The sequence below is a fragment of the Saimiri boliviensis genome, chromosome 1, assembly GCF_048565385.1.
Source record: "Saimiri boliviensis isolate mSaiBol1 chromosome 1, mSaiBol1.pri, whole genome shotgun sequence".
In the NCBI taxonomy this organism is placed as follows: domain Eukaryota; kingdom Metazoa; phylum Chordata; class Mammalia; order Primates; family Cebidae; genus Saimiri; species Saimiri boliviensis.
The window spans coordinates 270,420,449-270,436,949 of NC_133449.1; the positions used below are offsets into that span (position 1 = coordinate 270,420,449).

Sequence of the window (16,501 nt, forward strand, 5' to 3'; positions counted from 1 at the left end):
CCCTGAACACTCTCCAGAGCCTCGCCAACCTCTGCTTCCTTCTGGCCTTCCAGGGAAGGCAGATGCCAGAGCTGTTCCTTCTCTGCACCTGCTCTTGATCATCTGTGGTCTCTCTCTGGCCTCTTCCAGCCCAAACACCCCTGATCTTGCTTCTCTACTCTCTCTCACTTCTCTTTTGTCTACCAAACATGTCTGGGAGGGAGAATGAAGGGACTCTCCTGAATAAACCTTCCTTTAAAGCTACAACCTCCTCAAAATACTCTGTGGATTATTTTCAACCAGCACACTTCTGGATCCAGTGTCTATACCCACAGTTTCACCATCTTGGCAATCATTTTCTCCCTCTTCCCTTGCAGCCTGGCTTCATGAACTCCCCTTGCAGACCCTGTTCTCCCTATCAGTGGCCTTTTCCTATCAGCCTTCTGGGTGTGGGCACCTCTGAGACATACCTGCCTCTCCACTTGTCTGCTAACCTCTCTCATGGGCTTGCCTGCCTAGCTCTTCCTGTCCTTGAAACTCAGCTCTGACCTTAGCATCCTCCCTGGTGCTGAGGGGATGTGGCTCAGGGCAGAAGAAAGAGACTGAAAACTGTTGAGTCTCCACGTCTGTCTTCTTCTTCTTCTTTTTTTTTTTTTTTTTTGAGACGGGATCTCACTATGTTGCCCAGGCTGGAGTACAGTGGCTATTCACAGGCACAATCCCACTACTCATCAGCATGGGAGTTTTGACATGCTCCATTTCCAACCTGGGTCGGTTCACCCCTCCCTAAGCAACCTGGTGGTCCCCCACTCCCCGGAGGTCACCATATTGATACCAAACTTAGTACAGACACCCGATCAGCATAGTGCACTACAGCCCAGAACTCCTCGGTTCAAGCGATCCTCTGGCCTCAGCCTCCCAAGAAGCTGGGACTACAGGCACGTGCCACTATGCCCGGCCAAGTCTGTCTTCTTAAAGAGATTCAGCCAAGGCCGGGTGCGGTGGCTCAAGCCTGTAATCCCAGCACTTTGGGAGGCCGAGGCGGGTGGATCATGAGGTCGAGAGATCGAGACCAGCCTGGTCAACATGGTGAAACCCTGTCTCTACTAAAAATACAAAAAATTGGCTGGGCATGGTGGCACATGCCTGTAATCCCAGCTACTCAGGAGGCTGAGGCAGGAGAATTGCCTGAACCCAGGAGGCGGAGGTTGTGGTGAGCCAAGATCGCACCATTGCACTCCAGCCTGGGTAACAAGAGCGAAACTCCGTCTCAAAAAAAAAAAAAAAAAAAAGAGATTCAGCCTCTCTTTGGATTTGCTCCTGACGTTTTGTGGGTGCATCTTTGGAATTTGTCCCCTTGTGGTTGGTGCAGTAGGAGAGACCTGGAGCCACCTTCCAACAGAGATGCCCCCACCACCATGGTCTGAGTCACTTAGGCCAAAATGATCAAAGGCAAGGGAGTATCCACAGCTCTGTGCTATCTTGCTCAGCTCACCCGGCCTGGAGCCTGTGGGAGAGGGTTTCCACTACACCCTAGAGTATGATCAGCCTGGGCGGTGGGGCCTGGCGTGTTCCCTCTGCCTCTTTTCCTGTCTAGCCTGAGGAAGTTGATGGGCGACCTGTTCCAGGCCTTATCTGGGTATAAATAAAATAAGGCCCTAAAGAAACACACCAGGGCAGCATGGTGTGTGCTAAAGGGCTATGAAGGAGCAGAACAAGGGTCCAGGCCGGGCACAGTGGCTCACACCTGTAATCCCAGCACTTTGGGAGGCCAAGACAGCAGGATCACTTGAGCCCAGGAGTTCAAGACCAGCATAAGCAACATGGTTGCAAAAAATACAAAAATTATCTCTACAAAAAAATGCAAAAAGTTATCTAGGTGTGGTGACACACACCTGTGATCCCAGCTACTCAGGAGGCTGAGGTGGGAGGATTGCTTGAGCCTGGACAACAGTGAGACCCAGTCTCAAAAAAAAAAAAAAAAAAAAAAAAAAAAAATCCACACATCTCCCTACTATCTGGAGAACTAAGTTTTTCTGAGTCCTTAGCACTGAGTCCTAACTCAGGATCAACCTCTCAGCACACACGACTTCTACCTAAGGGCTCCTCCACTAAGCCTTTCAGATGCTCTGGCAAAAGCGACTTCTTTTTCTTCCATACTCCCAAAATTTTTTATTTGGACCACTCTTCAGGTACTTTACTCACTTAATCATCTCTTCATTTCTTCATCCAATAAACACAGGGCACCTACTGCATGCAGCATGCACAATGGTCTGCACCAGAGCGCTAAGCAGGCTTTTCTCCCTTCTCCTACTGGACGGAAACTGACTGACGGCAGCGAGGGAGCCTCTTTCATCTAAGCATATCCTAGAACCTCAAAGCCTCCTCAGCCTCCAGCACAGCAAACCACAGGTATTCCAAAAATAAAATGATTGAAATGAATAGAGAAATTATCATAAGTTTCCTTAAATAGTAAACTGCCATAAAGCGCATGCAAAATCAATTTCAGTGATAGATTTAAAGTAGAATTCATTATTTTTCCAGCAGCATATTAACTATGTCAAGGTAGATGTACTTATATACTGTACATGGTTCTGATTTTTCCTCTCCTAGCACCTGCCACCCCCCTACTCCTACACCTAACCCCCACAACACACACACACATACACACACACACACACACACACACACACACACACACACACATTCTCTCACTCACTCACACCACTAGGTGGTTATTATAGGAGCAGCAGCTCTGGGCCCATCCTAATGCAAGAAGAAATTGATGAAGCCAGAACCACCACCTACAGCCAGGGGTGTGTTCTGAGACATTCTCTTCTGCCCCCACAAGCAGCACTCCCACACCGCACCTGCCAACCTGTACCTATCTGACCACCACCCAGAAGTCACAGCCCACAAAAGCTGGCCCAGCAGAGATACCAGGCCCCTAAAGCTCAAGCCCAGAGCAAGCTGAGTGTGGGAGACCCCAATGGAGAAGAAACCCTGAAGGTCCAGGAGGTCTCTCTGCAAAGACAGATCAGAACATCACTTATTGCAGCCACTCAGCAACCACTTCCAGTAGTTTCATTGCGATTTGTCAAGGCAAACATATCCACCTACCCTACCTTTGTAGGAGACAAATGGTTGGGCCAGCTGCAAGGGACAAGGGACAGACTCAGACTCAGCTCCATCCCCCAACACCGCCCAACCTCCAGTACCAGGGCAAGTCTGGGGCTCTGGAATGCCCTCGTGCCTGCCATTCCAGTCTCTGCGACCAGCCCATGCCAGACCTCGTCCTCTTCCCACTCCAGTGTCCCTTATCAAGGTCTCTGCATAGATTTGGGCTGCCGAGGACAGCTTCTGGCAAACTCCTGCCAGGGGTCCTGAACCCTGCCCCTGATCAATTCAGCCTTGCGCTTTAATGGATTTTCCAAATAGCGGGGACAACGGGCAGCTCAAAGACTTAAAACACAAACGCTAACCCGAGGGAGGGAGCGAGGAAGAGATGGAGGGGAAAACCAGGTTTTAGGAGAAACTCGACTTCAGAGGGAGAACAGGATTTTCCTATCACTACATTCCCCAGCTCCCCGGCAGACGCCAATAACCGGCCCTAATATGCCCTTGCTCTTTGCGCGCCCCCTGCACTCCCTCGTCCCGCATCTAACGTCTCTTCTGGGCAGAGAGGGGGCGACAGATGAAACAAACCCGAGGGAGGATGGTCCCCAAGACAGTACCTGCGGCCGGAGTACCTGAGTACCTCCGCTCCTGCCGAAGGAGGGGACCAGAAGACGGCCCAGGGATGGGGACCCGGGGTACGCGCCAGGGCAGGGGCTCCCGGCCCTGTCCTGAGTTCCCCCGGCAGTGCGTCTCCGGTGGTCCCGCAGTCCTGGTCCCGCCGTCCCGGTCCCGCTCTGCCCCGCCCCCTCCCCTGCGCCGCGCCCTCCCCGTCCCCGGCCGGATGCGAGAGGAGTTTGCGCCGCCCAACGTGGGACCCCGGTTCGGCGTCCTCACTCCCCGCCCCGCCGGGGCTGGGATTCCCGCACCCGCATTTGTAGCTAAACTTTCCCGGACACACAAGGTCTCGGGGGTGCCGGGCCGGCCTCCCCACTCCCCTGCCCACCCGGAGCCACGCGTCCTGCAGCGCGACGGTCGCTTCACCTGCTGGCGGTTCGGCCGAGGCTCCCGCGGCTTCCTCGCGCGTCCAGACCCAGGCGCCGCCCGGCGGGTCCCCGCGCAGCTGCCGCACCGCGGCCACCACCGGAGCCGCCGCCGCGCCTGCCTCGAGCTGCAGAGCCGCGGTTCGCCAGCAGCGGCGGGAGGCGCAATCCCGGCGCCTTGGGATCGGCCTGCGGCTCCTCCGCCGCCTGCAGCCGCCGCCCCGCCGCGTCCCGCTGCCCGGAGCCGGCACGCACCGGCGCTGGGGTCCGCTCCTCGCCGCGCCGCGCCGCGCAGGGGATCCGCCAAGCCTCCAGGATGGGCGGGGATTCCCTCCCTCTGGTTGATTCGAGGGGCGGGAACTCCCTTCCCGGAGTGACAGGGACAGGGGGCGGGGATTCCCCCGCAGGAATAACAAGGTGGGCGGGGATTTCCCCTAGTGAGCCCCGCCGCGGGCAAGGCGTCTCTCTGGGTGAGCCAGGAGTCCCGGTGCGCCCGCTTCAGAAACCTGGGGATCGTGGGAGGAAAGCATCCAGGGAGATGGCTGCTCAGAATCTCCATACAGGCGGGGCTTGGGGCGCCATCTAGGTGGAAAGGAGCGAGCTAGGGGACTTGAAGTTGCCTCTGCATAGCACTTTATATAGCAAAAAGAAAAATGTCAATTGCCTCATCAAAGAATGGGGCGGAGGGACCAGAGGAAAAGGGAGCAGAGCTAACCACTCACCCCAAGCTACCCTTAGCCTCTGGTCCTTGGGATACCAAAGGTAATTTAGCACTGATATGAGGATTTCGGGGAGAGGGGACCTCTTGGCACCTCAGAGCTGCTTAATCTCCCAGTTAAGCCCCTGGGGAAAATCCCATGGCCCTGGGGTGGTGCTTTGGGTCCCATGAGCACTAGCCACGAGCTCCTGCTGAGTGGACCGTGAGAGCTAGTGCCAGCCGCCCTTGGCCTCCGTCCAGGTCACTCGAGGAACGGAGCCTCAGGCTTTGGGGATCCTTCATTTCTGTGGATTTTCAGGAAGGCCTTCAAATATTTTTGGTTCTTTTTTTGTTATCCTTGTCATTCTGCCTACCACAGGGAGAGGATGATAAGAACATAATAGGAAGACTGCACAGCTCTGCAAATTAAGCTCTCTTAAGAGGAAAAAGCTGGTCTTTTTCAAGTGCTGGCAGATAAGAGTAAAAACATATGAAAAATTACAAAACCTGGGGTAATGAATAGTTGAATAATGCTTTTGACATTTTCTACAGAGCAGTAATTGGAAATCTTTGCTTTCGGGGGGAAGGGGATGGGACAGGGCAGGCCCCAGCTGCAGCTCTGCCCAGCAAGGCAATAGGCTCTGGTCTCTCCGAAAAGCAGGCAGACATAAATCAGCTGCACACACCGGACAGAGCTGTCCCACAGCACCGGAGACCAGGGTGGTCCCAAGGCCTGTGTCCCACAGCACCGGGGACCAGGGTGGTCCCAAGGCCTCTGTCCCACAGCACCAGAGACCAGCGTGGTCCCAAGGCGTGTGGAGATGGTATTTTCCTCAGGGTTTGGGGTGGAGACATTCTTGATTTCAGCTGTTCTTCAGCTTTTATAATTACCAGGCCATTGAGGTCAATGCTTGCACAAATCCGGGCATCGTCTATTACAAGCTGGGCACTCTCAGGCACTCAGAGCTTCTCTTCCTATGTGTAAATAGAGAAAACACCTCCCATGCAGGATTGCTGGAGGGAGTAGCAGTAACACAGCTATTCAGCACAGCACTTAGGAGGTGCTTTATGAAATGGTAACCATTATCAATGAACGGGATCATTAGGACACCACAAAAAATCCTTCTAGAAGGATCAAACAGGGCTGGTGCTTTCTGTTTGTTTCACAGCTAGGAGACGTAAAGTTGCCATCTTCCACCACTCCGTCCTCTGTTTTCTCAGCCTCTGTACCCAGCACTTCGGCCTACCTCCCTCAGCACCCATTAAAAGTTTGCTGAATCAATGAATATGCAAAGAAATTTATCACTCAAACCATAGTCACTGCTTATTTCTTATCCACTCCATCCCCAAGTCTTTCATTCCAGCCATGTACTCCTAACCTGTAAATTCTGTTTCCTCTGCCAGAGTGACATTCTCACTCTCCTGTGTCTGCTGTAATTCCAAGGAGGTAAATGTCATCTCTACTGAAAAGGCTTTCTGATCATCAGAACAAACATCAGTTTCCTCTCCTTCGTTAATTGCTGCAATAGTAGCGCTTTATGCAAATTGCTAATCTAACCCTTGTCAGGTGTATTAATTTGTGGGAGTCATGGAGTTTCCTCTCACATATTTCTAGCTTGCGAGTTCTTGGAGGTCGGAAAACTTAAAGCTTATTGCTTGGGTTCCCAAAGCCTAGCGTGGCATGGTCAATAGCCACTCAATAAATATTTGCTGGATTAAAATGAATTGTTAGGTATATATATGTATGTTACATGTGGCATATATGGTGTATCAATATATGCAGATGTATTTTATCATCTGTCTCCTTCAGACATGGTCCTTCTAACCTGCTTTAAATACTTCATTTCCATCACTTTTCATCTGGTATTTTCCAGATATTTTTGGCAATTTCTCATTTGCTAATAATAGCTCAACTCACAAGAGGTCAGTCAAATGCATGGAAATTTTGTTTTGCCCTTGCAGTCTTGTCAATTTGGAAAGCTGACAACTAAGGGCATTTATTTTCCAATGTTTGAAGAGCAAAATGTAAATCCTTTCTGCCCCCTTGTTAAATATTTAGTCACAGATTAGTACTTCTATCAAAGTTGCCATTTTAATTTAGTGCTCATAAGATATGTGATGTGGAGGAGGAGGCTGTATATAGAAAATCTAAGACTTCAGAGCAAGGGAAGACTAAAATGATGAACAAAGAAAAAATGTATTATCCCGAGCTATATGAGTGACAGCAAGTAGTGCGCTTTAGGTGAGTCCAAGTAGATTCTTATGGATCACGGTGCCATGTGGTTTACCTCTGAGCTTTCTCTCTATGAAGAAGAATCTACAGAGCAAGCAGCTGAAACTAAAACTGGAGGTTTTGTTACCAACTCTTGAAAAGACTGTTTTCCATCTTTCTGCCTCAGCTGCTCTTCCAAGTAAGTTTCAAGGGAGGAGGAGAAGTAGCCTTAGTCAACAGCTGGCTCAGTCACCATTCTCCTCCCAGCCTCTGTGGGCTCATTTTATCTCCAAAACAGATTCTAAATTCCTGTTTACCTAGCTAATTACTCTTTTTTCTTTATTCCGGAAATTCCTGGCCACTAACTCTTCCATTCATAACTTCAGGCTGGAATGAGCCATCCCCCTAGTCAAGAAAGGGGCCTAAAAAGAGCAAATGAGGCCAGGTATGGTGGCTCATGCCTGTAATCCTAGCACTTTGGGAGGCTGAGATGGGTGGATCTCCTGAGGTCAGGAGTTTGAGACCAGCCTGGCCAATATGATGAAACCCTGCCTCTACTAAAAATACAAAAATTAGCCAGGTGTGGTGGTGGGCACCTGTAATCCCAGCTACGAGGGAGTCTGAGGCAGCAGAGTAACTTGAACCCAGGAGGTGGAGGTTGCAGTGAGCTGAGATCATGCCATTGTACTCTTGCCTGGGAGTCTCAAAAAAAAAGAACAAATGAGTAACAATGACAGTAAAACATTAATTCAGTGGATCCCAATCTGGACTGCACTTAAGGATTCCTAGGAGATTTGAAAATTTAAAAAACTGCAGCCTCACTCCCTGAGATCACCATATACTTGGTCTTTGCCCCCTGGATGACCCTTAACCAGAACCCCAGTGATTGTAATTTGGGTGGCCCACAGAGGATACATGGAGAAATACTGAAGTAGAGTGACATTACAGCTGAAAGGGAGCCCAAGGTCACATTCCAGTATTTGGTCCTAGTACTGTAGAGATAGACTTTATTTTAAACGTTGATGAAAATGTTGTAATATTTATCCTCAGACCAAATATTTTATTTAACCAAAACACAAAAAAGACCTGCATTTGATGCATACTTAAAAAAAAATGGGTTTTGTTTTGTTTTGAGACAGATTTTCACTCTTTTTGCTCGGGCTGGAGTACAATGGCGTGATCTCAGCTCACTGCAACCTCTGCCTCCTGGGTTCAAGTAATTCTCCTGCTTCAGCCTTCCGAGCACCTGGGATTACAGGCACTCGCCACCATGCCTGGTTAATTTTTGTGTTTTTGGCAGATACAGGGTTTTACCATGCTGGCCAGGCTGTTTTCAAATGCCTGACCTCAGGTGATCCACCTGCCTCAGCCTCCCAAAGTGCTGGGATTATAGGCGTGAGCCACTGCGCCCAGCCCATACTGTTTGAAAATATATATTTAGGGCAGGGGTCCCCAAACTGCGGCCCCCTGAGGCCATTTATCTGGCCCCCACCGCATTTCAGGAAGGGGCACCCCTTTCATTGGTGGTCAGCAAGAGGAGCACAGGATGCATCCGCATCCTGTGCTCCTGGAGTGCTGTATGTGGCGGTGCCGCAAAGCGCTGTGACGCTCAGGTACAGTACTACTTCCAGTGACATGGGGTGCACGCGTCATGGCTCCGGAAGCGCGTCATATGACGCACATCCGGTCTGCGGCTGCAGCGCCCCACATTGCTGGAGGCAGTGTGCCAGGCGCGGTGGCTCAAGCCTGTAATCCCAGCACTTTGGGAGGCTGAGGCGGGTGGATCACGAGGTCAAGAGATTGAGACCATCCTGGTCAACATGGTGAAACCCCGTCTCTACTAAAAATACAAAAAATTAGCTGGGCATGGTGGTGCATGCCTGTAATCCCAGCTACTCAGGAGGCTGAGACAGGAGAATTGCCTGAGCCCAGGAGGCGGAGGTTGTGGTGAGCCGAGATCGCGCCATTGCACTCCAGCCTGGGTAACAAGAGCAAAACTCTGTCTCAAAAAAAAAAAAAAAAGAAATAACAGCAGAAGTAAGAAGAAAGGCAAAGCACTATAACCATTACTACACAGTACAATGGTCCCCATACTCCCCCAAATGTACAACAACATAATGGCCCCTATAACCTCCCTTTGCCCAAAAGTCTCCCCCCACATTACTACACACCGTGTTTCCCCTATTATAAGACCCTGTCTTATATTAATTTTACCCCCAAAAGAAAGGGGCTGTCTTATTTTTAGGAGGTGTCTTATAATAGGGGAAACATGCAACAGTGGGCTTCCCACAGAAGAGGCCCACCGCTGCTGCAGATGTCCAGGATGCTGTATACACAGTGTCACAGGCTGATCACCGCCATCCCTGTATACAGCACTGGAGGCGGTGCTGGGCCTGTGACACTGTATACCGCTGTCTGGGATAATGGAGGCAGCAGCGCTGGCTGTGAAGGGTGTCACACCTTGCATAGTCCAGCCCTCCAACGGTCTGAGGGACAGTGAACTGGCCCCCTGTGTATAAAGTCTGGGGACCCCTGATTTAGGGGAAAGGTTTAAGCACTTCTCATCCTATGTACATTGAGAATGATGAGTTTTTCTGAATCCATGAGCATGACATTGGATTTTATGCAAATGTGTTTTCCTGTTCCCAGTGTGGTCTAATAATATGACACATGAAGAATTTGCAATCTTCTTCTGGGCTCCCCCTTACAAGCCAACCCATTATTTTATATCTTTGTCTCTCAGTCTTCCATTTATATTATGGAAGCATTGGTTGCCACGGTAATCTTTTTATACAAGTTTTGGCAGAAAAAACTGAATTACAAACTAATAACTGCAGACCAGGTATGACTTTCACAATTTATATAGATGATACAGTCATTTTGCAAAAGGGTAGAGTGTAGTGTGAATCCAAGTAGATTCTCCTGGACTGAGGTGGGATTTGATTTACCTCTGAGTTTACTTGCTTGACGCACATTAAGACAAGCCGGGTGTGGTGGCTCAGGCCTATAATCCCAGCACTTTGGGAGGCTGAGGTGGGTGGATCACCTGAGGTCAGGAGTTCAAGACCAGACTGGCCACCATGGCAAAACCTCATCCCTACTAAAAATACAAAAATTAGCTGCGTGTGGTGGCAGGCACCTGTGATCCCAGCTACTCAAGAGGCTGAAGTAGGAGAATCGTTTGAACTTGGGAGGCGGAGACCGCAGTGAGCCAGGATTGCACCACTGCCCTCCAGCCTGGGAGACAGAGTGAGACTCCATCTCAAAAAAAAAAAAAAAAAAAAAAAAGACACTAGCAAAACAAGCCTACTAAAAAAAGACAGAAAGAGAGAGGTTCAGTTGTGCTTAGCATAACCAGTACTCTGCTATCAGCATATCTCAAAGAAGCTGTTTTAGTTACACATACACATAGCTTTTGTTTTATACTTGGCTTTGGTCTTTATTTTTGGTTTACACAAGAGACAGGACATGGCACTGAGTCTTCTTGGGGCTTACAGCTTCTGTCACCCAAGCACAGCAGTGCCCCCTAAAAGTTGGGAAGCTTGGGATCTCCCCCATTCCCTGTTCCCACGTTGTTAGAATTCAGTCAAATCACCGTGTATCCAAATTTGTAGACCACGAGATGTAGGTAAGCTATTTGCACAATACATTCTCATCCCTAATTCCTATCTCCCTTGCTGATCTTTCTTGTTCTGTTCTGCATTACTTACTTATGAAAAGGCATTATTTTAAGTTAATCGTATCCTATTTTTACTCCTTCATCAGATACTCCTACTTCCAGATATTTTTACCGAATAATCTCAAAAAAAGTAATTATAAAAATAAATTACATTTCTTATCTATCTATTCCATTTTCTTCGGGGTTTTTTATTGGTTGGTTGGTTTGTTTTTCGAGACAAGTTCTCACTGTGTCACCCAGGCTGGAGTGCGGTGGTGTGATCACGGCTCACTGCAGCCTCAACCTCCCAGGCTCAAGCGATCCTCCCACCTTAGCCTTCCAAGTAGTTGGGACTACAGGTGCATTCCACACTCTTGGCTCAGTTTTTATTATTTGTAGAGAAGGGATCTCAGTATGTTGCCAACGCTGGTCTCGAACTCTTGGGTTCAAGCAATCCTCCTACCTCAGCTTCCCAAAGTGTTGGGATTACAGAAGTGAGCCACTGTACCCAGCCCTGTTTTTTTTTTTTTTTGTTTTGTTTTTTTGTTTTTTTTTTGTTGTTGTTGTTTTAAATAGTACTTCTTTTGCCTATCTTGGCACCTGACTTTATTGGTATAGCTAACATGAACATGGAACTGAAAGTCAGCTAAGTGATACCCAGTCTAAAAAAACCAACAGAGACCCAGTGCTGTGTTCTATGACCAAATCACAATAACACAGTAAAATTTGAGCACCTCTCTGTAAAATGGGGATATTAATACCTACCTCTAAAAGTCTTTTAGGATCTTGCGTCCACACCAAGATGGGAAAGCACTTTGGAAAAATTTAAAGTTCTTCTCAAATGAGAGAATGTGAGAGCTCTTGGAATGACAATTTGTCATAAAATGTGCATGAATAAGACATTTACATTTCTTCCCAATGTACAGCAAGAATTACCAAGTGTGGTTGATAAGGCTGTTGATAAATCATCATTCACAACTAATTTGCATGATGTATGAATTAGTGAGCCAAACAAAAAATGCATTGTGCATCTCTGCTGCACTCAAGAGCACCGTTCAATGAAACCCACAGAAAGTACAACCTTGGGGGAAAAGCTAGGGCAGACTTGAAAAAGCCAGATTTGGTAAAAACAAAGTCTTTGTCTATTTGGAAATATATAAGAATGTTTATTATTATTTCAATTTTAGCAAATGCTGACAACTCCCTCCTTTCTAATTATCCATTGGAATGGCTTCCCAATTGAGCTATTTCTTGGAAAACAAAACAAAACAAAACAAAGAATAGTGCTCTTGGTTGTCCTTTATTTAAGTCACGGGGTCACTCTCATTTCTAGTTAATAGAACGCCACAAAAAAAGTTTCAATGCCCATTTTCTCTATCTGTTGTTTTTTTGTGTGTGTGAATCTAGGGGGAAGTGAATCATCTTTTCTGCTTCACTGTGCACTTATCAACCAAGCATATAACCCAAACTGCTTTTAAATAATTTGCTACTGTAATCTACCTCATTAGACCACCTGGAAATAAAGAAAGAAGAAACCGAAGAATGAAGGCCACACAGGAGATGAAAAGATCCCAGAATTCTAGAGCCCAAAGGTGACATCATAGGAATCACTTTGCCCAGGTTGGTTCTGTGACTCGCCTAGAAAGCTCTCTTTTGTTTTTTGACAGAGTCTCGCCTTGTCACCCAGGCTGGAGTGCAATGGCGTGATCTTGGCTCACTGCAACCTCTGGCTCCCAGGTTCAAGTAAATTCTCCTGCCTCAGCCTCCCAAGTAGCTGGAACTACATATGCCCACCACTACACCTGGCTAATTTTTTGTATCTTTTGTAGAGACAAGGTTCTACTATGTTGACCAGGCTGGTCTCGAACTCCTGTCCTCATGATCTGCCCATCTGGGCCTCCCAAAGTGCTGGGATTACAGGCATGAGCCACCATGCCCAGCAGAAGCACTCTTAATGGAGACACAGCCATGTATTTTAGGAAGATGGCAAAGAGGCTGGGCATGCATGGTGGCTCATGCCTGTAATCCCAGCACTTTGGGAGGCCGAGGAGGGCAGATCACAAGGTCAGGAGTTCGAGACCAGCCTGGCCAATAAGGTGAAACCCCATCTCTATTAAAAATGTAAAGATTTGCTGGGCGTGGTAGCAGGTGCCTGTAATCTCAGATACTCAGGAGGCTGAGGCAGGAGAATTACTTGAATCTGGTAGGTGGAGGTTGCACTGAGCCATAACCGTGCCATTGCACTCCAGCCTGGGCGACAGAGTGAGACTCCATCTCAAAAAAAAAAAAAAAAAAGAAAGAAAAAAGATGGTGAAGAAAGACCCTGTAGGATCAGGTGACCTTTCTTTCTGCCCATCATTTTGGCCATGCTAATTCTATCTCTTGCATAATAACCAATGCCTGGTTTTCACAGTCAAGATGCCATGTCTCAGGACTGTGATCTCTGAAGAGGGAGACTGACGTCAAGGACTGATATCATTCCTGTTCCCTGTCATTGAAGGGTACACATATCTCTGCTTTATACCCTGGTAGAGGAAATATTCTCCAATGAAGGTAGCAGACTTATAAATTAATTCCTTATGATAAATTCCAAATGCTCCTCAAAGAATGATGTTTTTCTTATTAAAGTCTTTTGAGGTGTGTACTATCAGTCAGGATGTCATGGGGCTTATCAATATTGTATCTCTGCATCAATCTGCAAGATAGTGCTTTTAGAGATCAAAAGAGTCCATAGAAGATGCAGTAATGTAGAATGGCATATAGCAAAGTTTGAGAATTATTGTAGACATGTAATTTTTTTTTCCTAACAAGGGCTCACAATCTACTAAAAAAAAAAAGGTACCTGTTTACTGGAATTGTTAATTGACAAACCTTTATGTAAAATCAAAGTGAATTGTCCCATAGACACTACTTCCTATTACAGTTCTTTGCTGGGTCAGAACCAGGGCAAGGCAAGAGAGGTGCTAGTGCATAAAATTTAAGGTGGATCCCACTTTCAAGGTTAGCCCTGAGAGTGGGTGCACAACACTGAGAATGAGTACCTTCTTACATTTTTAAAAATTGATATATCATAACTGTACATACTTGGGGGATACACGTCATATTTTTATACCTGTATGCAATGTGTAATGATCAGATTGGGTTAAATGGGATATTGATCACCTCAAACATTTCTCTTTTCTTTGTGTTGAGGACAATATAATCATTGTAGCTATTTTGAAATATACAATAAATTATTGTTAACTATAATTTCTCTACTCTGCTGTCAAATGCTAGAACTTATTCCTCCCAACTCACTGTCCTTCAATTTGTCCCTAGCTTCCTCTCTTGCGTCACCCTATCCCTGGCCCTGGTTCTCTGACAGAGCACTTAGAATGCAGAAGACATCCTGAAACGTCTGGGCGCTGATCAGCAGAGGGGAGTGTAGCAATAGCGACTAACAGCACAAGTATTAGAGATCAGCCTGGGCTTTGCCAATGACTGTGGGCTTGACCTTGGGCAGGCTGCATGCAGACACAGAACCCCATGATGCCATGCTGTGGCTGCCTGCCCTGCCTACTTCCCTCCTTCCCTTGCAAATGACCACACACAAGCCACCAAGCAACACGCAGCTGTCAACACTGCACAGACAATGAGCAGAGGCAGGTCTGGCAGCACTGTATACATACTTTCTAATTTCTACACCTCGACGGAGCGCTGGAAGGCAGAGTGCTCAGCCGCCTCCGAGAGACACTGGCGATGTTTTTGTTGGTCCGTTCCTGCTGTGCGCCTTTGCTTCTGCATCACCTGCCTTGTTCTCATCTCCATAATGCTCTGCCTTGACCCTGATGCAGTCTCCTCTCCCACGCTGCCTCCCAAACCCTTGCGCCAACTAGCACTCCCTCTCCGCAATTAACAAGTATCCCATTTCCTCTTCCTTCCCATCTCTAGATCTTCAACCTCCAATGAAGACATGGTGTCTCCTGCAGCTCTCTCTAGTTAGTCCATTTATTTGATCTCAACATACATTACCTTACAACTTAAGGTCAGGAGTGGTGTAGGGACTCCCATCCCCGTATGTTCCATGGCCTCCCATTTCCCTCATTTTCTTTTCTAAATTCTCTTGTGCCTTGGTTGTATCTACTTGGAGAACTGCAATCCAGGATGAAAACTGACCTCCCTGGGCTTGTACCTTGACGTTAAAGCACTGAGGGAAAAAAATATGTACCTGGGTAGATGGTGAATTCCTGGTTGCCCTGATTGTCCAGTAACTGTTTCCCTAATCAACCCATTCTCCCATGTATGCAATAAATATTTCAAAGCTTTGCACAATGTCAAATTTCTGACTCCTCTTGTATTACCTTTTTCTTACCCTCTTCTTATCTGAAAATGACCTTATTTTAAAATTCCCAGATAAGGCCAGGCACAGTGGCTCATGCCTGTAATTCCAGCACTTTGGGAGGCCAAGGCAGGGAGATCATGAGGTCAGGAGTTCAAGACCAGCCTGGCCAACACGGTGAAACCCCATCTCTACTAAAAACACAAAATTACCTTTCCTATCACAGCCTGGGTGGTGTCGGCTCATAGGTCTCTGAGATCCAAAAATTAAGAACGTTTTCGCACCCCAGGGACCGTTCCTGGTGGCTCTGTGGCTGTGATCACCATTCCACAGAACGAATAAATTGAATTACACCATAAACGTTATGGATACCATTTGGATTACAATGAGAAAGAAGGAAAGTCAAGAGGCTCATGAACTTTCAAAGAAGTCAAAGAAAATAATTGGTCTGAAGGCTAAGCTTTACCATAAACAGCGCCAGGTTGAGAAAATACAAATGAAAAAGACCGTCAAGATGCATGAAAAGAGAAACACCAAACAAAAGAATGATGAGAAGACTCCACAGGGAGCAGAACCTGCCTCTCTGCTGAACAGAGAGGGACGATCTTGAGCTAAAGTACTCTCCAATATGATTAAACAGAAACGAAAAGAGAAGGCGGGAACGTGGGAAGTCCCTCTGCCTAAAGTCTGTGCCCAGGGAGAAACAGAAGCATGAAAAGCTATCCGAATAGGAAAGAGAAAGAAGACATGGAAGAGGATGGTTACTAAAGTCTGCTTTGTTGGAGACAGCTTTACAAGAAAACCACCTAAATATGAAAGATTCATTAGGCCACTGGGCTTGCGTTTCAAGAAAGCCCATGTGACACATCCTGAACTGAAAGCCACCTTTTGCCTACCAATACTTGGTGTAAAGAAGACTCCCTCATCCCCGCCGTATACGATTTTGGGTGTTATTACCAAAGGTACTGTCATTGAGGTAAATGTGAGCAAATTGGGCCTTATGACGCAAGGAGGCAAAGTTATTTGGGGAAAATATGCCCAGGTTACAAACAATCCTGAAAATGACTGCTGCATAAATGCAGTCTTACTGGTTTGACAGCAATTTCACATATAATTATTGAGGACTTCACACCAATTGAAAAAACTACCATTACTGTAATGTTTCTGAATTCTACCAAACAACCATACATGTCTGCAATCAAGAGATTTATTATAAACATTTCAAAAATACAAAAAGTAGCCAGGCATGGTGGCATGTGCCTGTAATCCCAGCTACTCGGGAGGCTGAGGCAGGAGAATCGCTTGAACCCAGGAGGTGGAGGTTGCAGTGAGCTGAGATCGCGCCACTGTGCTCCAGCCTGGGTGACAGAGTGAGACTCCATCTCAACAACAACAACAAATTCAGATAGGAGCTCCTTAACTTCCCACCTTCAGGTTAATAGGTCTTCCCTGAATAAGATCCCACCTTTTTTTTTTTTTT

The 16,501-nt window shown here is 47.3% G+C and overlaps 1 protein-coding gene and 1 pseudogene across 6 annotated transcripts in view; one reads left to right on the plus strand and one right to left on the minus strand.

Annotated features, from left to right (window-relative positions):
- The window catches only part of PDZD2 (PDZ domain containing 2), a 472,221-nt gene extending 467,745 nt beyond the window's left edge, over positions 1–4,476 (minus strand). For 3 of the 6 annotated variants that reach the window (XM_074386830.1, XM_074386827.1, XM_074386818.1), the window contains exon 1: positions 4,138–4,476. The gene's annotated coding sequence lies outside the window, so the exon portion shown is untranslated. Of the gene's footprint in view, positions 1–3,713; positions 3,870–4,137 lie in introns of those variants that run through there. The other 3 variants (XM_074386831.1, XM_039479513.2, XM_074386820.1) reach the window with 2 other exon arrangements.
- Positions 4,477–8,696: 4,220 nt separating this feature from the next.
- LOC101033621 (ribosome biogenesis protein NSA2 homolog pseudogene) lies at positions 8,697–16,117 on the plus strand (annotated as a pseudogene).
- Positions 16,118–16,501: the final 384 nt, after the last annotated feature.